The sequence below is a fragment of the Heterodontus francisci genome, chromosome 3 (genome assembly GCF_036365525.1).
Source record: "Heterodontus francisci isolate sHetFra1 chromosome 3, sHetFra1.hap1, whole genome shotgun sequence".
In the NCBI taxonomy this organism is placed as follows: Eukaryota; Metazoa; Chordata; class Chondrichthyes; order Heterodontiformes; family Heterodontidae; genus Heterodontus; species Heterodontus francisci.
Genome location: NC_090373.1, coordinates 45683841 through 45707521, shown reverse-complemented (window position 1 = coordinate 45707521; position 23681 = coordinate 45683841). Strand labels below are relative to the sequence as shown.

Here is a 23681-nt window from a genome sequence, read left to right as displayed (position 1 = left end):
CTAATGGTCACTGTCCCCTAAATGTCCCCCTACTGACACTTGCTTTACCTGGCCCACTTCATTCCCCAGCAATGCCTCCTGCCTCATTGGACTGGAAACATACCAATGTAGAAAATTCTCCTGACACTCTCTTGAAACTCTTGCCCCTCTCTGCACTTTACACTATTAATATCCCAGTCTATGTTAGGATAAATAAAGTCCCCCATTTTAACTACTCTATAATTCCTGCCCCCATGTCATTTCCTTGCAAATTTGCTCCTCTATACTTTTCCCACTAATTGGTGGCCTATAGAATACACCAGTAATGTATTGATACCTCTATTGTTTCTTAGCTCTTACCAAATAGATTCTGTCCATGACCCCTCTGAGACATCCTCTACCTCCAGCACTGTAATGCTCTCCTTAATCAATACAGCCACCTCTCCTCCTTTCCTCCCTTCCCTATCTTTCCCGAACACTTTATATCCAAATTAAATAAGGTGGAAGTTTTTCCAGTGGCAGGAGGGTCGATAACCAGATGGCACAAATTTCAAGTAATTGCTAAAAGAAGCAGAGGGAAGATGAGGAGAATTTTTTACACAGCGAGTTGTTCTGATGTGGAATGCACCAGCTGAAAGGGTAGTGGAAGCAGATTCAATAATAACTTTTAAAAGGAAATTGGATATTTTCTCAAAAATTATAAATTTTCAGGGTTATGTGGAAAGAGTAGGGGAGTGAGACTAATCACATAGCTCTTTGAAAGAGCTGGCACAGACACAATGGGCTGTATCATTTGATTGTTCTAACTGGATGCAGACTATGTTTTGTAGTGCAACATGCTCCAAAACCTATTTCTATGTTGTCCTTCCCAAGATAGAAAAATATGGGAAGGTATTTAATTACACGCTATAACAGCAAAACGATAATAAAACTCATGCTTCCACCCTTTCCAAATGTTCAGAGTACCTCGGCATCAGTGTCGGGTGTCTTTTGAGGTAACATTCCAACACTACAACTGGTTTAGTGTAGCCTTATCCTACACTCCCACCTTTAGTTAAATGAAAAACCTTATATAGATCAAAGATTCAACCAGAGCTCAAATCTATTGACAAAATCAAGTATAATTATAGCATAGTGGATTAGATTTATGTTAGACTACATGTTACGACCAAGTGAGAAAAGGGGTCTCGGGGTTCCTTCTCAGCCTTTGCCTGATTTAACCGTAACAGGGTTTAATTTTTAAAACACTGTGTTTTTAGCTCCCCCTCAGTGAATCCTTGTTCGCTGCTGTCCAATTGTAAGGCAAAGAAATCAATCAGACAGGTTTTCTTCGATTTAAACAAGAAAGGTGGAAGTTTATTAATCTTAAACTCTAATTCGGTTAACGACTACGAATACGCGACACGACCAAGCTAGCGTGCATACGCGATAAACGCACACGCAGATAGAGACAGAAAAAATAGAAAGAATAAAGGGGAAAAATTTGAGGCAATAGCTGGGTTCCTACTTACGGTCCTTAGAGTTCGATGTAGAGTTTTTGGTTGCCGTTAAATCTTGCCGTTTTGTTGGGGCCCAGTGCATGCTTTAAAACCTGTTTTGATGCAGGAGTCTTTTCTCTCTTGAGGTTTAAGTGATTTCAATGGATCCGGAGATAGTGAAAGAGAACGAGCCAGACAGGAGAGAGGCTTTTGTTGTAAGTTCAGTTGCAATCTGCAGTCTGACCCAAGCTGTCCTGTGAGCAGTTCAAAACCAGACCTGGGCCAGCAGGTTAGTCATGTGACTAGCTTTTTTAACAAACTCCTGCGTTTGTGGATTCCAAAGCTCTCGGTGGGGGGCGGGGGTGTAGTGCTGCCTCTTACACCAACAAGATGTGGATCACCACATCAAATCCCAGCCCAGAACAATCTCTGTTAATTGAATCAATGAGTAGTTCCCATTGTCTTTTCCTAGGCGACTGTCTCTTAGAATGCAAACTTTTTGCCAGCCACTGCTGATCTCATTAAATAAGTCACCTCTCCACTCCAGCAACAGTTTAAAATTAATGTTCATGTGACATAATTAATATGCCTCATTCTTGGCAGGTGGGGGTCTTGATGACACTACCAGACACATGACTTATAATAGTTCACAGTTCGCACTGTTCCTTCTCGGTGAATGTCAACAGCTCAATCTTCTCTTCAGAGCAACTTTCTTTTGAGTCATATCCCTGATATAGGGAATTTTAACTGAAGGGCATATGGTAATGTAGCAGCTAAGTATGGACTAGTATCCAAGTTCAAATCCCAGCACAGCATCTTGTGATAGTTGAATCCAATAAACCTGGTAAGTCGTGGGCTGACCTAGATAAGATGACCTGACAGCTGCTGGATTGTTGTAAAACCCCAACTGGTTACTCAGAGAATGGTCCTGTCACTCCAACTTGATCTCTCCAATGTGATACCAGTTTCACACTAAGTGGCTAGTTCTTAACAGACGATGAATACTTCCTTACCGGTATTGCCCATATCCCAAGGACAAATTTAAAAAGCTGAATAATTTCAGAAGCATGACAATTTAAAAAATGTATTAAACAAGGTACAATGGAACATTTTATACTTATCAGGCACAGCCAGTTTCACAAATCCCAGTTAGCCAATTTGATATTACACATTATCAAATTTATAAAACATCCCAATGTCCTGCAATAAAAACAGGAAGTGCTGGAAATACTCAGCCCGTCTGGCAGCATCTGTGAAGAGAGAAGCAGAGTTAACATTTCAGGTCAGTGACCTTTCATCAGAACTCAGTTCTCTCTCCACAGATGCTGCCAGACCTACTGAGTTCTTCCAGCACTTTCTGTTTTTATTTCAGATTTCCAGCTTCTGCAATATTTTGCTTTCATTCCAATGTCCTGCAAGCCTTTTTTAACCATTGTTTTGGAAGAATACTTTATATGTATATATTCAATAAAATTAATAATTTCACAATTTATGACAAACTACTTAGAGTCATCCAATAAGTTTTCATTCAACACTGAGTGGCCAAATTTATTGATAAACCAATGGAATCCAGAATTCAATGTCAGTTGATGTCTCTCCCTAAACAAAAGATTCAGCAGCTCTCAAGCTATAAATTAGGTGTTGCAGCCAAACCACACCTGGAAGAATATATTAGCTATCAGTGAAGATTTTGTTTTTGGCATAAATTCCAAATTATGGCAAAACACTCAAATAAAAACTTACCAAATTATAATTTTGTTTTCTTTATCCACAGTGTTCTCCATTCCCTCTGGTGCCCACCAGTCACAGAAAGTTCCATGTGCACCGGCGGACACTGCATACTTCCTCTTCAGGGACTCCTGAGCACGGACATAGCCACGGAAGAGAAGCAGGAAGCTGGAGTGAACACTCCCATCACCGTGCCCTGTCTGGTCCTCTTAATGTTCACCTTTTCCATGCCCATGAGCAGACCTACAAGGAGGTCCATTGACCTCCCCGTTTCAGAGGGGATTGAGACAAACGTTCACTGCAGTCACATACTTGCCCAGGTTATAACATCTAATTTAATGCAGAGAACTGTGAAGTGATTCATTTTGGTACGACGAATGTAGAGAGACAATATAAAATAAAGGGTACAATTCTAAAGAGGGTGCAGGAGATGAGTGGCCTGGGTGTAAATGTGCATAAATCATTGAAGGTGTTAGGACAGGTTGAGAGAGCAGTTAATAGAGCACACAGCCTAGGCTTCATTAATAGGGGCATAAGAGTACAAAAATAAGGAAGTTATGTTAAACTTGTATAGAACACTGTTTCAGTCTCATCTGCAGTACTGTGTTCAGTTCTGGGCGCCACACTTTAGGAAAGATGCGAAGGCATTAGAAAGAGTGCAGAAAAGATTCACGAGAATGGTTCAAGGAATGAGGAACTTCAATTCCATGGATAAATTGGAGAAGTTCGGACTGTTTTTCTTCGCAGAAGGGAAGGTTGAGAGGAGATTTGATAGAGGTATTCAAAATCATGACGGGTCTGGACAGAGTAGATAGGGAAAAACTGTTCCCATCAGTGGAAGGATCGAGAACAAGAGGGCACAGATTGAAGGTAATTGGCAAAAGGAGCAATGGCGATATGAAGAAAAACTTTATCACGCAGCGCGTGGTGGAGGCAGGTTCAGTCCAGGCATTCAAGAGGGAATTGGATCGTTATCTGAAAAGGAAGAATGCGCAAGGCTACAGGGAGAAGGCGGGGGAGTGGCACCAGGTAAATTGCTCTTTTGGAGAGCCAGCACAGACACGACGGGCTGAATGTTTCTGTGATCCTCATATACTGAAGTTGAAGGAGATAGTAAAGTAACACTGTGACCTTCAGGCTTCTGCTGTGATACATTTGTTAAATTATCTCTGAGTTGTCATAGCCTTGAAATGTTCTTCTCAAAAGCTGTATAGATACTTACACTCATCGAGTCATAGAGTTATACAGCACAGAAATAGGCCCTTTGGCCCATCGTGTCCGTGCCAGCCATCAAACACCTATCTATTCTAATCCCATTTTCCAGCACTTGGCCCGTAGCCTTGTATGCTATAGCGTTTCAAGTGCTCATCTAAATACTTCTTAAATGTTGTGAGGGTTACTGCCTCTACCACCCCTTCAGGCAGTGTGTTCCAGATTCCAACCACCCTCTGGGTGAAAATTTCTTTCCTCAAATCCCCTCTAAACCTCCTGCTCCTTACCTTAAATCTATGCCCCCTGGTTATTGACCCCTCCACTAAGGGAAAAAGTTTCTTCCTATCTACCCTACCTATGCCCCTCATAATTTTGTATACCTCAATCACATCCCCTCAGTCTTCCCTGCTATAAGGAAAACAACCCTAGCCTATCCAGTCTCGCTTCATAGCTGAAATGCTCCAGCCCAGGCAACATCCTGGTGAATCTCCTCTGCACCCTCTCCAGTGCAATCACATCCTTCCTATAGTGTGACGACCAGAACAGTACACAGTACTCCAGATGTGGCCTAACTAGCATTTTATACAGCTCCATCATAACATCCCTGCTTTTATTACTCTATGCCTTGGCTAATAAAGGCAAGTATCCCATATGCCTTCCTAACCAACTTATCTACCTGTGGTGCTGTGTTCAATGATCTATGGACTAGAACACCAAGGTCCTCTGACCCTCTGTACTTCATAGTATACGTCATACCATCCATTGTACATTCCCTTGCCTTGTTTGTCCTCTCAAAATGCATCACCTCACACTTCTCAGGATTAAATTCCATTTGCCACTGTTCTGCCCATCTTACCAGCCCATCTGTATCATCCTGTAATCTAAGGCTTTCCTCCTCACTATTTACAACACCAATTTTCGTGTCATCTGCGAACTTACTGATCATACCTCTTATATTCACGTCTAAATCAATAATGTACACTACAAACAGCAAGGGTTCCAGCATCGATCCCTGTGGTACACCATTGGTCACAGACTTCCAATCGCAAAAACAACCCTCGACCATTACCTGCCTCCTACCATTAAGCCAATTTTGGATCCAATTTGTCAAATTGCCCTGGATCCCATGGGCTCTTACCTTCTTGACCAATCTCCCATGCGGGACCTTATCAAAAGCCTTACTGAAGTCCATGTAAACTACATCAACTGCTTTACCCTCATCTACACATCTAGTCACCTACTGAAAAATTCAATCAAATTTGTTAGACATGATCTCCCCTGAAAAAGCCATGCTGACTATCCTTGATTAACCCCTGCCTCTCCAAGTGGAGATTAATCCTGTCCCTCAGAATTTTTTCCAATAGGTTCCCTACCACTGATGTTAGACTCATTGGCCTGTAATTACCTGTTTTTTCCCTACTACACTTCTTGAATAATGGTACCACATTCGCTGTCCTCCAATCCTCTGGCACCTCTGCTGTGGCCAGAGAGGATTTAAAAATTTGTGTCAGAGCCCCTGCAATCTCCTCCCTTTCCTCACATAGCAGCCTGGGATACATCTCATCTGGGCCTGGGGATTTATCCACTTTAAAGCCTGCTAAAACCGCTAATACCTGCTCCCTTTCAATGCTTTCAATGCTAATTAGTTCAAGTATATCACAATCCCCCTCCCTGATCTCTACACCTACATTGTTCTTCTCCATAGTGAACACAGATGAAAAGTAATCATTTAAAACCTACCTGCGTCCTCTAGCTCCACACACAGATTGCCACTTTGGTCCCTAATCTGCCCTACTCTTTCCCTGGTTATCCTTTTGCCCTTAACAAACTTATAAAAGTATATCCTCTTTTCTAGTGTAAGCACTGCTCAGGTTGTCAGACTCATAACTCACAGTTTACGATGATGCAATTCCAGATGTACTTCAGATAATCCAATATTTAAATCTATGAATGCAATAATTTTCAAGGTTTAATATTTCTATAGTAAAATTATTGTAAATTAGTTGATAGCCTGTTCCATTTCAAGCCAAAACTATCTCTGGTTCTTCAGCATTAGTTCTTTGTGACCTTCTCCCTGCTTTTATTTTCAGTTTTTATCTGTGCATCTCGGAGCACACTTGCAAAAGAAATCAGCCAGGATTTTACCAGCCCTCTGGTGATGGGCTGGGAGGCGGAAGAGTTGGTAAAATGTTGGTGGAAGGCATCGGGAGAGAAGTCTGACGTCTTTCCACTGCCACAGGATATTTTGAAAAGCTCAGCTACCGGCTGAGCAGAGGTGTGCTGCCGCTTAATACAATTAATTGGCCTATTGATGTCCATTTTATGCTTCTGCTGGCATTTTACCAGTGTCGGGGGAGACTGCTAGGTACATCAAGGTGGTCTCCCAGCCACTTCCCATTGGGGGTGGGGGGGGGGGCTTCCTTCCTGGGGGCTCCATGTCTGCCCCCACTCCACCGGGAATGGTGACCCCACAGTTTCAACGCCGCTACTGGAGGGTTCACGCCTCCAATCGCCAGGGCCTCTCACCAGCCCTTTGAGCGTGTCTCAACATGGAGGTGCCCTCTCTTTTCCCTTGGAGCCTCAGCAGCAGCCACCTCTATCAGTGGCGCAGCTGAGGCTGCAGAGTTGCTGACTCTCTGATTGTGTTGGCAGCTCGAAGAGGCAAGCTGCCGTCCTTAATTGGATGGTGGTTCCAGTAGCAGCCTCTTAGTTGGCCGCCACTGGTAAAATCCCCTCTGCAGTCCCGCTGTTCACCCGCACAGGCTCAGGATCCACATTTGGTCCCGGTGGTGGGTCCGCCTGCATGAGGGTAAAATTCTGGCCATCGTGTCTGTCTTCTCTCCTATTACATTTCCTAATACTATCTCCTTCTTCTTTGGCCTCCTTGTCTCGGGAGACAATGGGTAAGTGCCTGGAGGTGGTCAGTGGTTTGTGGAGCAGCGCCTGGAGTGGCTACAAAGGCCAATACTAGAGTGACAGACTCTTCCACAGGTGCTGCAGAAAAATTTGTTTGTCGGGGCTGTTATACAGTTGGCTCTCCCCATGCGCTTCTGTCTTTTTTCCTGCCAACTGCTAAGTCTCTTCGACTCGCCACACTTTAGCCCTGCCTTTATGGCTGCCCGCCAGCTCTGGCGATCGCTGGCAACTGACTCCCACGACTTGTGATGAATGTTACAGGACTTCATGTCGTGTTTGCAGACGTCTTTAAAGCGGAGACATGGACGGCCGGTAGGTCTGATACCAGTGGCGAGCTCGCTGTACAATGTGTCCTTGGGGATCCTGCCATCTTCCATGCGGCTCATTGAGAGTCATTGTCTGTGTAAGAGCCAGCATTCCACCACCCCACCCCCCACCAACTGAGTGTGTCTAGTAAGCTTTGAAGAATCAGCAAAGCTCACAGGCAATGCTGTTTCAAACGAAGAGCTAGTCACATGGCTAACCTGCTGGCCAAGCTGAGAATTGATTGAATTGTGCATCACAGTAAAGTTTTGAGACAGACTGCAACTTTGAAAACCAAAGAGAAACAAGATCTCTCTCGCTCTCACGCAAAACTGCAGGGACGCACAGAAGTCACTTAAGCCTCAAGACAGAAGACTCCTGCAGCCTTCTGGTATCCAGGAAAAGGATGAGAGGGGAGCCTGAGACCCCTTCCTCATCTGGTCATAACAATATATTGTTCACATATGTTCCTTGTGTGGGAGAAGAGGGTGAGGGTCTTCTGGCTTAAACTTTCTCTAAGCTACCCTCATATATCCTGCTTCTCATCTCCTTTTCCTTACCCTTCTCCTTCCCTTTCAAACCGTATTTTAATTTTGCCCTTTTTGCTTATAGTAACCTCCCCCCTACCCCAGTCCTCCTTTGCCCCTCCCCCAGAAGAGCTGCTAGCTAATCTTTTCTGGTGAAAAATCAATATTAGCTTATTAGCTGTTACATGGCACCTATATTTGTTGAGTAAACAGCTGACAGTGATAATATATTTGCTCTGTAAACATCTGGCACAGATATTATTTTACTGCATGAACAGTTGGTTTTCACCAGCAAAAAGCAGCTAGTTTCTAGGAGCCAGTGAGAATAGAGAGATCAGCACAAAAGCTATGGGGACTTTAAAGTCAAAAATCAGTAAATAGACGAAAACACAGGCCCAAGTGCAGCCAAGGAAGGAGGCAGCTGACATTGGGGAGGAGGGGACCAACAAGGAAGGGCACGCCACTGAGGGCAGTAGATCTCTACTTTAATTCTGATCACTATTGGCCACAATTCCCTCCCACTCTTCTGAAATGCTGCCCCAACATAGACGTAGTGCTGTCGGATGACACTGCTTATTTCATTGGCTGTATAGATTGAATACCACAGTATTTCAAATTTAGGTCAGTCTCTGGGCTGGATTTTGTGTAGGAGACGGGGCTCCTGGCGCCGGGCTGAAAAGGCAGGGGGAAACTCGCCTCTGTATTTTTGCAAATCACCCCCCCCCCCCCCACCCACAAGGGATCCTCCAGTTTTTTTGAATTCTGACAGTACTGCAGAGGCCTCGGACCCAGGCCCAGTGCTAGAACCTTAGACAAGAGATGGGTGAGGCGGGGTCGCTGGAGCCAGTCCGGAATGCCCCGACGAGGGCGACTGGGGGGGGATTGTGAAGTCCAGGGGGAGAGGGGCCCTGGGGGTAAAGTTGTTCCTGGTAAGGATGCTCCATGGACCACAAATTCCACCCCCCTCACCCCAAGCCCACAAGGAGGGCGCCATTTGTTACAAGGCGTCCTCCCCGCTCGGCAGAAGACCCTGCTCACCACTGATATGATCCCAACAGCAGTTGGACCAGGCCCTTAATTGGCTATTAATAGGCCACTTAAGGGCCTCAATTGGCCTTTGGGTGGGAAGGCCGTCATCAACCTATTCTAGCCCTGAGAAGATCGCTTGGCAACGAGGAGGCGATGGGCCCTCCACCCTGCAGCACCACTACACCCCCCCAACCTCCTTCCCCACCACAGGAGGCCCATAAAATCCCAGCCTCTGTGTGCTATTGACACATTTAGATTGGTGCTGGAGCCACTGTAGCTCATTATTTTTATAGATGATTTGGACTTGGGAATTGGAAGTGCAATATCAACATTTGTGAATTACATCATATTGTGGTGGGTAAAGTTAATACTGAACAGGACTGCAGCAAAATAGATGTTAAAAAAACTTGCAGAATGGGTGTGTAATTGGCAAATGAATTTCAACATAGTTAAGTGTGAGGTGCTGCATTTCGGTAGGAGGAATAAGGAGGCTACCTACTCCTTGGAAACGAAGAGTTGAAATGGTGTTGAGGTGCAAAAGGATTCTACAGTTTCTGCACTGGAGTTGTTGATTCACCCTGATCAGATCTGCACTGTACCTGGCAGGAAAATTTCCGATAACTTTGTGCTATTCAGGGATACAATCACGTAAGTGCGGGACAGTGCGGTGGGCACGTGCCTCATCAGCTTGGACCAGGAAAAAGCCTTTGACAGAATATTGCATAACTACATGATGGTTGTTCTCTCCAAAATGGGGTTTGGGGAGAGAATCTGCAATTGGATCCAACTGCTCTTTACAAACATCAGTAGTACAATTTCAATTGATGGGTGGGAATCAGAAAACTTTCCGATCAATTCTGGAGTCAGACAAAGCTGTCCTCTCTCCTCCGTCTTGTTCGTGTGCTGCATCGAACATTTTCCTGAGTCCATCTGGAAGTAAGCTGGCGCAAAAGGGGTGACAGTCCCAGACAGTGGTCAAAGCCTTCCTGTACATGGATGACGTCGCTGTCTTCTGCTCGCATCCGCTGTTGGTGCACAGGCTGATGAGCATCTGCGACCTGTTTGAACTGGCTTTGGGAGCCAAAGTAAATTGCCGAAAGAGCAAGGCCATGTTCTTTGGAAGCTGGGCTGACTGATTCTTTGTCCCCTTCACTGTCAGGTCAGACTACCTGAACGTGCTGGGGATATGGTTCGGAGGGGCTGGAGTGTGCACCAAAAGCTGGGAGGAGTGTATAGCCAAGGTGAAACAGAAACTGGACAAATAGGAATGACATTCCCCGTCCATTGTGGGTAAAAACCCCGTCATCAGGTGCAATACGCTCTCAGTGTTTCTGCACGTGGTGCAGGTCTGGCCCCTACCCCGAACCTGCATCTTGGTGGTCACCCAAGCCATCTTCCATTTCATCTGGAGATTGAAGATAGATCGTGTCCGCAGGCACACACTGTACATATCTCTAGGTGGGGGGAGGGGGGGGGGGTGCGTGGTGGTGGGCAGTGGTGGAGAAATGCACTCAACGTTGCCCTCATCCTGATGGCCACCTTTGTGTGTGGCTCCATCAAGCTGTGTGTCGATCCCCGGTACACAAACACCAAGTATCACTATGTGCTGAGGTTCTATCTGTCCCCAGTATTGCGAAGGATGGGTCTGACCCGTTTAAAAACTTCAGGCTGTATGTTTGACATAGAATGTCTATTGTAAATATAACCTGTAATTGAAGTTCACTTACTACACTTACAGAATGTCACATACTGTAATGAAAGAAATCAAATTATATTGCAGTTGATGCAATGTCAAATTTGAACTGTTATGTAATGTAGTTTTACAAATTTTATGAATAAAGTATATTTTGGGGGGAAGGAATCAACAGATTCACAAATCATTAAACCACCAACAAAGGTTAATAAAGCCATAAAAATGCAAACAAAGCACTGGGGTTCATTTCTAAAGGAAGAACATTCAAAAGCAGAACCTTTATGTTAAACTTATATGGAACCTTGATTATGCCAGTACTATGCACAGTTCTGGTTTCCATATAACAAAAAGGACAGATGTAGAAGCACTGGAGAAAGTGCAAAAAAGATTTACAAGGATGATATCGGAACTGAGAGGTTATAACTATGAAGAAACACTGGACAGGCTGGGGCTGTTTAGAAAAAAGACTATGAAGTGGACTGATAGAAAGGATTCAGTAGGGGGGTGGGGGAGACCAAAACTAGGCACCATAAATATTCATTATTCATAAATCAAATAAGGAATTTAGGGGAGACTTCTTTGCTCAGAGTGATGTAAATGTGGCACTCACTGCTACGTGGAGTATTTGAGGCAAATAGCATAGATGCATTTCAGGGCAAGTTAGATAAATATATGAGAGAGAAAGGAATAATAAGATATGATGTTAAGGTGAGATGAGGGGTGTTTGGGATGGAAATGCAATACTGTACTAATGTGCCTCCTGGCTTGCTACCGTGAGGCACTCTGACTGGGGCAGTCATTACAGTAAGTTTCATTAAAGACTGGAGTCCACACCAGACTGATGTCCTGTGAGCTGGTAACAAGTGAGAGGCTCAAATGAAGCATAAATATTGGCATAGACCTGTTGGGCCGAATGACCTGTTTCCCTCCTGTGCAAATTCTTTATGTGGAATAAATCCTAAATCAAAGCCAGGTGAAACTTCTGCAGCAAGAACTAGAGCAGCACAATTTTACACGTTTAGGTTCAGAAATGCACAAAATTATACACATTTGCAACAGAACGTCAACCTTGACTTGATTCATAAAGATACGAGGTGTAAAATTTTGGAGAGAGAAAGAATTAAAGGACGTGGTGAAAAGGTTTCACTGAATGCAGCAAGGTTGGCTGAGGAACTGGGCACTTTCTAACATTGCTTGGATGGCTAAATTGCTGTGTAATGGTCGATTTGCACAGCCTCAATTTATCTTCAACCTCAGAAAAGAAAATCTACACTACTGATTATGCATATAGACTTCAAATAGCTGAAACGCTTGATGCACTTTCAGAATGACACATTCCCTGATGAATCGTATTCCAATGCACTCTGACACGTCATAGAGCCCGCCCCCTCACCAGCTGCTCTCCTATTGGCTGAATGGTTATTCGGTAACCAATAATAAAGCAGCAAGCATGCGCCGCCACCAATCAGAAAGCAGTTCCCGTGGGCTGGGCGAGGCGAGTCGAGTCGAGTCATGCGACCGGGCCAGTCAGGTGACTGGGTCACGTGGTCCGCTAGGCTCCATTCTTCAAACCGGCTGTGCAGAGGGTCGCAAAGAGGCGTGAGTGACTGCTGGGTCAGGGAGGCTTAATCTGGGGTGGTGAACATTACCTTCAGCTTTGGGTAAACTCTGCTTTAAACCCAGGATAGGGTCAACGTGGGGTAAACCTGGGTTAATGGTCAATGTGGGAAAAACTCTGCTTTAAATCTGCTGTAATTGTCAACTCAGGGTAGTGGTCAGTGTGAGCCATACTTGGCTTTAAATCGGGGATAGTGGTCAATGTGGTATAAATATAACTTTAAGTCTGGTGTAATGGTCAATATGAGGTAAATATGGCTTTAAATCCATGGATAATGTTTAATGTGGGGTAAGCTTGGCCATTATATGTTCCAAACAGTCGATAGCTCTGACTTACAATGTGTGTGTGTATATGTAGGTATATAATCTATGGTAATGGCCTAGACCTTGGTGTACAGGGTGCAATTTCAAAGTTTGCAGATGATACCAAACTTTGGGAGCATTGTGAACTGTGAGGAGGATAGTGTAGAACTTAAAAAGGACATTGACAAGTTGGTGGAATGGGCAGATGAAATTCAATGTGGTGAAATGTGAAGTCATTTATTTTGGTAGGAATAACATGGAGAGACAATATAAAGTAAAGGATACAATTCTAAAGGGGGTGCAGGGGCATATGGCTCTGGGTGTATGTGTACATTGGTCATTGAAGGTAGCAGAACAGGTTGAGAGTGTGGTTAATAAAGCATATGGTATCCTGGGCTTTATTAATAGGGCATAGAGTGCAAGAGCAAGGAAGTTATGTTGAATTTGTATAAGATACTAGTTTGGCCTCCGCTGGAGTATTGCGTCCAGTTCTGGGTGACGTGCTTTAGGAAAGACGTGAGGGCATTGGAGAGAGTACAGAAAAGATTTGTGAGAATGTAGATTGGAGAAGTTAGCACTGTTTCTCTTGGAGAAGCAAAGGCTGAGTGGTGATTTGATGGAGGTATTCAAAATCCTGAGGGGTCTGGACAGAGTAGATAGAGAGGAACTGTTTCCACTCATGAAAGGATCGAGAACGAGAGGGCACAGATTTAAAGTATTTGGTAAGAGAAGCAAAAGTGACATGAGGAAAAACTTTTTCACGCAGCTTGTGATTAAGGTCTGGAATGTGCTGCCTGCCAACATGGTGGAGGCAGGTTCAATTAAAGCAATCAAAAGGGATTTAGACAGTTATATGAAAAAGAATATGCAGGGTTATGGTGAAAAGACGGGAATGGAACTGAGGGAATTGTGCTTTCGGGGAGCTGATGTAGACACGATGGGCTGAATGGCTTCCTGCACTGTAACAATTCTGTGATCCATGATTCTCTGAATTAGCTAGTTGTAAAGTATTTTGGGGGCATCCTGGAGTGATGACAATTTCCAGTTTTCTATAGGTTTTTTTTTATTATTGAACACCTGACAGGAAAGTCACCAAACCAAACTGTGGAAAAGTCTGCAGATTCTGTTTCCTGATAGTGTGCCTACTCACTTTCATTGCCTCATTTACACAAGGCAAAAACATTTATAGGTTGGAAGGATCCAAGTCTTGTTGATCCAAGTGTTACTGCTAGAGTTTAATGAAAATGCAATACTCTACTATTAGCACAGAGCAATAGTAATAAGCTTCCTGTTGCTTTTCTGGCTAGAAACAGCTTTAATGTTAGGGCATTGATTTGGAGGATTATCTGGAGCTCTCTGGGAAGAATCCTGACTAGTCTACTCTGCCAGATGCCATTAATGAGCCGGGCTGGTTGGATAACGTTTGGAAAGAACATCTTTTGTTATAGAAAAGAAAAAAACTTTTAAAACCCCCAAAATTGTTTTGCAGGCAATTAATTGTTTTTTTAAGTGTAGTCACTGGTCATGTTGGCAAATACAACTCCATTGTTAATTGAGGTGCTGATCATTGGTCAGAGCTGGTGATGGTGAGGAAGGAGAATCCCAAAGCCAAGGGGTGAGAACCATAGGTAGAAATGAGATGTGCTGATATTCTGACTATTTTCACGTAGATGTGTGCTGTGTCTCGGTCTGTTCTGTATGCACCCAGTGTTCCTTTGTGCCACATTTCGGTGCACCCAGACCAGTCCTGTAACTAAAACTGTTTTTGGGATGTCGACTAGTTTTGGGTGCTGTATTATGTGATAGATATTGTAATCCATTTAGTTGTAATATTGCTGCTTTTTAGCAGGAGTGAGGTTTAATGAAGTCCATAAGTCCAGTGTTTATGTTTATCGTTGATTGTTGTGTCCTTTTGTTTGTTAAATGGCATGTGTGCCAGTGAAATTTGAGGCATTGTATTCGTGTAAAGTTGTAAAGTAACACAATAGTGTAAATGCATGTTATCTGTTAAAACCATTGTAAGCTGCTGCAATGTAAGTAAATGAGCAGTATGATAAACTGCCATTTGTTGGAAGAGTGGAAATGTATGGTGATTCATTTTTATTTATTTATTTAGAGATACAGCACTGAAACAGGCCCTTCGGCCCACCAAGTCTGTGCCGACCATCAACCACCCATGTTATACTAATCCTACACTAATTCCATATTCCTACCACATCCCTACCTGTCCCTATATTTCCCTACCACCTACCTATACTAGGGGCAATTTATAATGGCCAATTTACCTATCAACCTGCAAGTCTTTGGCATGTGGGAGGAAACCGGAGCACCCGGAGGAAACCCACGCAGACACAGGGAGAACTTGCAAACTCCACACAGGCAGTACCCAGAATTGAACCCAGGTCGCTGGAGCTGTGAGACTGCGGTGCTAACCACTGCGCCACTGTGCCGCCCATTGTAGTACCACACTTTTTTTTGATGTAAGTATGCCAGTTCTAAAGTGAGCAGCATTATTTGTTGCCACCGTGCAAATAAAGTTGGCCTTGGGACTGGGTTGCAGGGGCCGTTTTAGCAGTTTTATTGGAAATGTGCATGTGTTGACATCAGGTAAGGCCATGCTATTGTGCTGCATATGGTTGAATAGTCTGCAGATCCTCACTTGAACCGTGCACCTGAAAAATCATGATTTAGGTCAGCTGGTGAAGGGTTCCCAGTTCCTGCAGAGCCACATCTCATCACAAAACTTCAGGAAGGGAGACAGTTATTCTCTGGTAGATGTTTAAAAAAAAAAAAATCACATGGCATTATTTGAAGAGCAGGCCAGTATTTATTACTTAACCAACATCATCAAAACATTATCTGATCATTTATCTGTGTTTAGGGCATTGATGCAGATTGGCTATCACCATTTTCTAAAATACAATAGTGACTGTTTCAAAAGTATTTCATTAGATGTGAAGTACTCTAGGATATCTAAAGGATGTGAAAATACTTTCCTTTTTTAACAAATTGAGGACATAGTTAAAACTCCAGTCATTTTTATTCACTTAACTAATTTCACTTGCTAATGTATGTGACAGTTTAATTATAGTGACCTGACTGCAGCCATTAGACAATCTTACTGTCTGGTCCTCATTTCAAGGGAAAGTTAATGTTGGAAAATGGAATATTTTTCTTATTTCAGGCATTTTATCATTGCTAGTCCCAAAAACAAATAACTGCAAATTCTGGAAACCTGGAAAAACACAAACCGAATGCATTGAAACACTCAGCAGTTCAGTCGTCTTCTGGAGAGACGAGATAAGATAATGTTTCAGGTGTGGATCGTTCCTTAGAACTGGTAATGCTGGTTGGTAACTTGTTTGAAGGATAGCATGGCTAGATGCAGAACAAACCTCCTTGCACTCTGACCCAACACTGTTTCAGGTTTGGTCTTAGAGGAGACCTCTACTGCATTAACTTGCCATATTCTAAATGATATTACAAATTAATGCAATACATGGGATACTTCAGTTGTCAGCCCAAGTCTTGCAAGAGCTAGATTGAAATTTCCCAAACTCATTTCATGATTATCTTTGCTGTCAGAAGACTTGCATCCCATTGGTCTGATGAAAGGCGCAGGCCTCATTTAACCTTCTGCATCACCCCAGTTTTCAGCCACATGCAGTCTTAATATTTTCTCATACACTTAAATGAAGTCGGGCTTTACTTGTGTAATGAAGCGATCATCATCCACAAATGAGGTGAGACAGTATCAGTATTTTTTTTTAAAAAGCAAAGGTTTAAGGGCATTTAAGTGGTCATTGGATAGACATATGGATGAAAATGGAATAGTGTAGGTCAGATGGTTTCACAGGTCGGCGCAACATCGCGGGCCGAAGGGCCTCTACTGCGCTGTAATGTTCTAATTCTTTACACAAGTGCAAGGCAAAGTAGAAATCCAGCAGACAGCTATAAAAAGGCAACAAAGACATACAAAGAAAGTGATTCCGCAAAAAGGAAATGTGGAAAAAAAACTTGCAAAGGATATAAAGACTAAACAAAAGTTTTAATAAATTAAGAAAAAGATCAGTAACGAGGAATTATGGGCCCATTGAAGTCTGATGGCATGTGGAACTATAATGGATAATAAGAAAGTTGCAAACCTGTTAAAATATTACTTTGTATTTATTTTCACAATGGAGGAAGAGGATAAAATAGCACATAGGAGCCTTAAAATGTGAAGGGGAGGAACTTGGATTTAATACAAGTTTAAAAAATGGTAATGGAAAACCAGTCTTAAGGTTGACAAATCATCACAGGGTGGTGAATCTTTAGAATTCTCTACCCCAGAGGGCTGTGCAGGCTGTCATTGTGTGTTCAAGACTGAGATCGATCAATTTCTAGATATTAAAGATATCGAGATATGGGGATAGTGTGTTGAAAATGGTGTTGAGGTACAAGATCGGCAATGATCTGGTTGAATGGTGGGGCAGGTTCAAAGGGCCGAATGGCCTACTCCTGTTCCTATTTCCCATGATTGGTTCCACCCCAGGGTATTAAAAGAATTGATAGGTAAATTGGCCATTATAAATTGCCCCGAGTATAGGTAGGAGAATATCGGAACAGGTGGGGATGTGGTAGGAATATGGGATTAGTGTAGGATTAGTATAAATGGGTGGTTGATGGTCGGCACAGACTCGGTGGGCCGAAGGGCCTGTTTCAGTGCTGTATCTCGAAATAAATAAATTTAAAAATAAATAAATAACTAAATTGCAGACACATTGATAATTTTCCACTTCTCTCTAAATGCAGAAATTCTGTCTTCGGATTGAAAAATTTCAAATATCACTGTTATTTAACATAGGAAAAACCAGGTAATGACAGACCTGTCAGATTCAATAGCTTTCACACAATTGATATTAAACTATCAGATTCTTCTCCCCATTTCCTTGCATGAAATCTAGGACCATTCTTGATTTCGAAGCAACTGGTCCACATAAAACCTTCCTTTGGTTGTGGTCAGAAGTAGTCTGGGAAGCAGGTCACATTGTCCTGTTATTTTGAGAAATAGTGGACCAATACCTCATGCTTTAAAGAAATAGGTAAGTGTAGGGGAAGGATAAAGTATGGTTTATGTTGTACATTTCCAGATTAGAGATCTATCATTTCAAGATTCTACTGCCAACTGCTGACGTGTAAATATGGGACTCATATGGGTTTCAATCTCTGACTGTAAACCAGAAGATGTCAGCAAAATTCAGTACCAGCTGCATGTAGAGATGAATTCTACCAGCACTGAATTTTTCTAATGTAAGTTTCCAAAAGAAATCTTCATGAAAATGTGAGGTAATGTAGCTGCTATCGATAGTGTTTCCCAAATGAAAGAGAAGGCTTGAAATGGCAAGTCACTATAGGCAAGAGAAGTAAAAACAAGTAATACTGGAAATACTCTAAGTCTGGCAGCATCTGTGGAGAGAGAAGCGGAGTTAACGTTTCAGGTCAGTGACCCTTCTTCAGAACTGGCAAATATTAGAAATGTGAAAGGTTATAAGCAAGTAAAGCGGGGGTGGGACAAGAGATAACAAAGGAGAAGGTGTAGATAGGACAAGGTCACAGAATAGCTGACCAGAAGGTCGTGGAGCAAAGGCAAGCAATATGTTAATGGTGTGTTGAAAGACAAAGCCTTAGTACAGAGAGGGTGTTAACGCACTGAATATTGAACAGCAGCAAGTACAAACATGAAAAAAAAACAGTGGGTAAGCAAACTGAACTAAGATGAAATAAAATAAACACAAAAAAATATAAAAAAGAAAAAATAACTAAAAATAAAAGTAAAATGGGGGGCCTGTCATGCTCTGAAATTATTGAACTCAATGTTCAGTCCGGCAGGCTGTAGTGTGCCTAATCTGTAAATGGGATGCTGTTCCTCGAACTTAAGTTGATGTTCACTGGAACACTGCAGCAAGCCCAGGACAGAGACGTGGGCATGAGAGCAGGGGGGAGTGTTGAAATGGCAAGCAACCGGAAGCTCGGGGTCCTGCTTGCGGACTGAGTGGAGGTGTTCGCAAAGCGGTCTCCCCAATGTAGAGGAGACCACATTGTGAGCAGTGAATACAGTATACTACATTGAAAGAAGTACAAGTAAATCGCTGCTTCACCTGAAAGGAGTGTTTGGGGCCTGGGATAGTGAGGAGAGAGGAGGTAAATGGGCAGGTATTGCACCTCCTGCGATTGCAAGGGAAGGTGCCATGGGAAGGGGACGAGGTGGTGGGGGTTATGGAGGAGTGAACCAGGGTGTCGTGGAGGGAATGATCCCTTTGGAATGCTGACAGGGGAAGGGAGGGGAAGATGCGTTTGGTAGTGGCATCACGCTGAAGGTGGCGGAAATGGCGGAGGATGATCCTTTTGGATATGGAGGCTGATGGGGTTGAAAGTGAGGACAAGGGGAACCCTGTCGTGCTTCTGGGAGGGAAGGGAAGGGGTGAGGGTAGAGGTGTGGGAAATGGGCCAGACACAGTTGAGGGCCCTGTCAACCACAGTGAGGGGGAATCCTCAGTTGAGGAAAAAGGAAGACATATCAGAAGCGCTGTCATTGAAGGTAACATCATCAGAGACGACACGTCGGAGACGGAGAAACTGGGAGAATGGAATGGAGTGTTTACAGGAGGCAGGGTGTGAAGAAGTGTAGTCGAGGTAGCTGTGTGAGTCGGTGAGCCCATATTGGATATTAGTGGACAGCCTATCCCCAGAGATGGAGACCGAGAAGTCGAGGAAGGGAAGTGTCAGAGATGGACCATGTAAAGGTGAGAGAAGGGTGGAAATTAGTAGCAAAGTTGATAAAGTTTTCCATTTCGGGGTGGGAGGAGGAAACCGCACCGATACAGTCATCAATGTACCGGAAAAAGAGTTGGGGGAGGGGGCCTGAGTAGGACTGGAACAAGGAATGTTCGACATATTCCACAAAAAGACAGTCATAACTAGGACCCATGCAGGTACCCAGAGCAACATCTTTTTACTTGAAGTGAGTGGAGTTGAAGGAGAAGTTGTTCAATGTGAGAACAAGTTCAGCCAGGCGGAGGAGGGTGGTGGTGGAGGGGGACTGGTTGGGCCTCTCTTGAAGGAAGAAGCGGAGAGCCCTCAAACTGTCCTGGTGGGGGATGAAGGTGTAGAGAGATTGGACGTCCATAGTGAAGAGGAGGCGGTTAGGGCCAGGAAACTGGAAATTATCAAAATGATGTAGGGCGTCAGAAGGCAAGAGAAGGATCTCCTACAGCTTAAAGGGTTTTTAAAACTTAGACGAGTACCTACATGAGTGACTATTTTTATAGTTGAGCTTAATTTTGTAGAGATTCACTTCCAAACCATCAGTCTAATCGAATGATGGTTTAAGAATGTTTAGAGCCATCTGAGACTGGGGACTCCCCATATGTGAATTTTGGCCATGGGCGCATCTTCCCATGAGTTTGCCAACTTCTAAAATCTCTACAATAGATACAGAATAACAAGTGTTCTTTCCACGTTTCTTCCCTACTGTGCCCGTATATATGGCTATGGAAAGTAGTAATCTTGTCCTCACGTGCGCTTTCAATAGGGGTCACTGGAAAGAAATTAGGAGAGAACTGTGAATCAGCTTTCTTCAACCAACCTAGGGAGGTGGTGTAACCAAATATTCCATCCTTGCCGCCCCAGATGAGAATTAAGCCAACGCAGACTAGGCATTGAACCTGAGCCGCATTGGTTCGTGTGACTCAGAATTGATGCTTTACTTTAGATTTGGTCTTTTTAACTAGATTTGTAATACACACATCTACTAACTTTTATTGCGGGGATTTTACTATTGGTACCATTTATTTGGAAAAAAAAAATCAGGTTGTCAAAAGAATTGCGACCGAGAGTTTTAATTCATTACTGGAATATAGGTGTCGTTGGCAAGGCTGATATTTATTACCAACCCTGGTTGAGAAGGATACAATGAGCCACTTTCTTGAACTGCTGCAGTCTGTGTGATGAAGGTCCTCCTACAGGACTATTGGGTAGGAGTTCTAGCTTTTTGAGTGAGTGACGACGAAGGAACAGCAATATATGTTCAAGTCAGGATGGTGTGACTTGGAGGGGAACTTGGAAGTGATGGTGCTAAAGATGTACGTGTCAAATTCTTAGCTGTGCTTTAATATTTCCAAGAAGTGTACAAGTTGGTAAAACCTCTTATTTAGATGTTTTGATCAGGAGTTCCACTTTTGAGGTTTAAAGTTCTGTACAAGAAGGCTATACATACTCTTCCTGTAAAGCAGTATTAAATGCATTCTTGTAAAGATGCTTCTTGTTTCGTTCACTAGACAAAGTTGCACAACACCCATCCTCGTAATGGCTGCAGAGGAAGTGGAATAGCAAAGCAGACTGAAGACTTAAACTGGATATTTAGAGATGTAATAAGTGTCAAGTGCATTTTTTAATCCATTCTAAGTACCAAAGATAAATGAGCAATTGACTGTTTCCATTTATTGGAAAGCGACAGACTTTTGTTGCCCTCATTGTCTGGAGTCCATGCCAGTCAAAGGCAAATCACTCCCCACTTTATTTGGGTTCATGTACTGTGCCCCTGCAGAGCTCATTCTGCTTCCTTTTGCAACAGGTCCCAATGTACTGTCAATACTGCCCAGCATTGCCTGATTATTTAGTCACCCACAATGACGGTTTTCTGCTGTACTTGCAGACTAATTAACTATAGACGGTAAGTACAGTAACAACTGTGGGTGAAGATGGATTCTGAACAACTCAAGTCAGATGTTGTTGAGACTGCAAAGGTCTTCTGTATATGATTCTATGGTTTTCTTCCTACCTCCTTCTCAGTCTACTGAGCCTGAGTAGCGCTCAGCTAACCTGCCCACCTGTTTCACAGCCCAGCAGTTCACTCATCAGTGCCTCGTACTTCTGGTCCATCCACCTTTGTGTGACTCTTTTTCTATAAGCCCTGGCTAATTATGTCCAAGATTACCTTTAGCTGGTTTTCATAGAAAAATGTGCAGTACAATCCCACGCAATAAAAAGAAACAGAATGTCACTCATTCAGTCACTGGCCTTGATGCATGGACAAATCAAAATACTTTATTTGTGCTTATGTCAATGTTTCATATTTTGTACAGATTTATTATATGAAACAGCTTGAATAGAAATATGATCTTTGTCAGGACTGTTGTCAGGATGTAATTCTTCAAGGAAAGCATGATTAATATTTGGAAATAGCTCAGGATAAAAGATTCTGGAGTAATTCGAGGCAGGGGGCAGAGATCAGTGTTTTTTATGGGCTTGCTTACCTTGATTCTATTTTTATGATCTAGATGAATCTTTATATTTTCACACTCATGTAAGTTGGCATGCACCCAGTGGAACATTTTAGAATGTTATCTTGGGGTACTACGGCTTCATTCAACATCAAACTCAGGCCATATATATTAATGACTTGGATGTGAATGTAGGGGGCATGATTAGTAAGTTTGCAGATGACACCAAAATTGGTGTTATAATGGACAGTGAAAAAGGTTGTCTAAGGTTACAACAGGATATAGATCAACTAGGAAAGTGGGCAAGGGAGTGGCAAATGGAATTTAACGCAGACAAGTGTGAAGTGATGCATTTTGGGAAGTTAAACCAGGGCTGGACATATACAGTGAATGGCAGGGCCCTGGGGAGTGGTGTTGAGAAAGACTTTGGGGTGCAAGTACATAGTTCACTGGAAGTGGCAACACAGGTAAACAGGGAGGTGAAGGTGTATTGCATGCTTGCCTTCATCGGCCGAGGCATTGAGTACAAGAGTTGGGACGTCATGTTACAGTTGTACATAATGTTGGTTAGGCCACATTTGGAGTACTGTGTAGTTCTGGTCGCCGCACTACAGGAAAGATGTGATTAAGCTAGAGAGGGTGCAGAAAAGATTCACAAGGATGTTGCCTGGTTTGGAGGGCTTGAGTTATAAAGAGAGATTGGACAGGCTGGGTCTGTTTTTTCCCTGGAGCAAAGGAGACAGAGAGGGGACATGATAGAGGGATATAAAATTGAGGGGCATAGATAGGGTAGATAGCCAGAGTCTGTTTCCCATGGTAGGGGTGACTAAAACTAGAGGGCATAGATTTAAGGTGAGAGGGAGGAGGTTTAAATGGGATCAAAGGGGTAAATTTTTCACACAAAGAATAGTGGGTATCTGGAATGAGCTGCCAGAGGAGTTGGTGGAGGCAGGAACAGTAGCAACACTTGAGAGGCATCTGGACAGGTACTTGAATGAGCAAGGCATAGAGGGATTTGGAATTAATGCAGGCAGGTGGGATTAGTATAGATAGGCATTATGGTCGGCATGGACGCGGTGGGCCGAAGGGCCTGTTGCTATGCTGTACGACTCTGACTCTATAGTCACTTATGGCATAGGCGGCCACTCGGCCCATTGAGTCCAAGATGGTTCTCCACAGAGCAATCAGTCAGATCCACTACCCTGTTTGATCCCTCTAGCCCTGCAAGTTTATTTCCTTCATGCCCATTCAATTTCCTTTTGAAGTTATTGATTTTTCTCCACTTCCACCACCCTTGTGGGCAGTGAGTTCCAAGTCAGTATCACTTGCTGCATGATAAAGTACTTCCTCACATTTCCCCCTGCATCTCTTGCCCAAAACCTTCAATCTGTGTCCCCCTAGTCTTTATACCATTAGTTAATGGGAACCGTTTTTCCTTGTCTAACTTATCTAAGCCTGTCATAATCTTGTACACCTCTATCAAATCTCCCTCAATCTCCTTTGCTCCAGGGAGAACAACCAACTTTTCCAACCCAACCTTGTAACTAAAATTCCCCATCACTGGAACCATTCTGGAAAAATCTCCTGTGTGCCCTTGCAAGGACCCTCGCATCCTTCTGAAAATGTGGTGACC

The 23681-nt window shown here is 43.3% G+C and overlaps 1 protein-coding gene across 10 annotated transcripts in view; it reads left to right on the top strand.

Moving 5' to 3' along the window:
* Positions 1-12390: 12390 nt before the first annotated feature.
* The window catches only part of cln8 (CLN8 transmembrane ER and ERGIC protein), a 49076-nt gene continuing 37785 nt past the window's right edge, over positions 12391-23681 (top strand). For 4 of the 10 annotated variants that reach the window (XM_068021776.1, XM_068021811.1, XM_068021801.1 and 1 more), the window contains exons 1-2: positions 12409-12464; positions 14902-15265. The gene's annotated coding sequence lies outside the window, so the exon portion shown is untranslated. The other 6 variants (XM_068021821.1, XM_068021840.1, XM_068021792.1 and 3 more) reach the window with 5 other exon arrangements.